We start from the raw sequence: 1,789 nt of genomic DNA, 5'->3' as shown, positions 1-1,789 counted from the left end.
AAGAACAGGAACCACCGCCCACAGGGCGCTGGACTGCCACCTCATCATATGATATATACATGGTGGACACCCCCAAAGAAAGCGATGGCAATAAGGCAACGGAGGATAATCCCCTCGAGAAGTAATCTAAGCACCGGTGCCAACGGCGCCGCTCTAAGCCCCGCCATAGCAAAAATGGCGATACGGGCACAAGAGACAACAATGCTGTGGATAGTGCCGAAGACGAAGACAATCCCCTCCAGCCCGATTTCGAGCCGGAGGATGGGCAAGCTATCTCTAAGGAACAGGCAGCAGACGGAGAATTAGAGGATGACAATTACATGCCTCTCTCCGAAGATGAGGTGAGCCTCGGTGACAAGAATTTATCGTGCCTGAGGATCCCGTCGAGCAGGAGTGCTTCAAGCGCCAGCTTATAGCCACAGCAAAAAGCCGGAAGAAAAAGCAACAACAGCTTCAAGCTGACCAAGATCTGCTAGCGGATAGATGGACTGAGGTCCTGGCGGCCGAGGAATATGAACTCGAACGCCCAACAAAAAGTTACCCAAAGCGCAGGTTGCTACCCCAACTCGAGGAAGAAGCATTAAAACCTACGCTTCCAGCGTATGATGCGGCTGACCGGCCACCTCGTGGCCGAGACAAAGCGACATATCATGCCGAAGTACAGCCCGCACCCTGCCGCCAGTCAAACAAAAATACCAAGGCCTGGGGTAACACGCAGGACCTGCGAGACGTATTGGAAAACAAAGCAGGACATACAAGATCGATCTACGGATCACGCGGGCGTGCCCCAATGCGTGACGACGACCGTCACGCCGGATATACTAAAAGCAAATCCGGCTAGGCCGAATACAGCAGACAAGACTCGTATGAACTGCGTCGTGATATAGCCCGACACAGAGGCACCGCACACCCCTTATGCTTCACTGATGAAGTAATGGATCACGAATTCCCAGAAGGTTTTAAACCCGTGAACATTGAATCATATGATGGTACTACAGACCCCGCGGTATGGATTGAAGATTTCCTCCTCCACATCCACATGGCCCGTGGTGACGATCTACATGCCATCAAGTACCTCCCATTAAAACTCAAAGGACCTGCTCGGCATTGGCTCAACAGCTTGCCGGCAAACTCCATAGGAAGTTGGGAGAATTTGGAAGACGCATTCCTTGACAACTTCCAATGCACCTATGTGCGACCTCCGGATGCTGATGACTTGAGTCACATAACACAACAGCCAGGGGAATCAGCCAGGAAATTCTGGACTCGGTTCCTAACTAAAAAAACCAAATTGTCGACTGTCCGGATGCCGAGGCCTTAGCGGCATTCAAGCATAACATCCGTGATGAGTGGCTCACCTGACATCTCGGCCAAGAGAAGCTGAAATCTATGGCAGCCCTCACAACACTCATGACCCGCTTTTGTGCGGGCGAGGACAGCTGGCTGGCTCGCAGCAACAATACATCAAGAAACCCTGGCAATTCAGATGCCAAAGACAGCAACGGCAGGCTACGTCGCAACAGAAACAAGCGCCGCAACAACGGCGATAACACCGAAGACACGACAGTCAATGCCGGATTCAGTGGTTCTAAATGCGGTCGGCGGAAAAAGCCATTCAAAAGAAGCAATCCGGGCCCGTCCAGTTTGGACCGCATACTCGATCACTCGTGTCAAATTCACGGCACCCCCGACAAACCAGCCAACCACACCAACAGAGAACGTTGGGTGTTCAAATAGGCCGGCAAGTTGAATGCCGAAAACAAGGAAAAGGGGCTGCATAGCGACGACG

Source organism: Aegilops tauschii, chromosome 6 (assembly GCF_002575655.3).
Source record: "Aegilops tauschii subsp. strangulata cultivar AL8/78 chromosome 6, Aet v6.0, whole genome shotgun sequence".
NCBI classification, from domain to species: Eukaryota; Viridiplantae; Streptophyta; class Magnoliopsida; order Poales; family Poaceae; genus Aegilops; species Aegilops tauschii.
The sequence above is the reverse complement of the archived record's forward strand: the minus strand, read 5'-3'. Positions refer to the sequence as shown.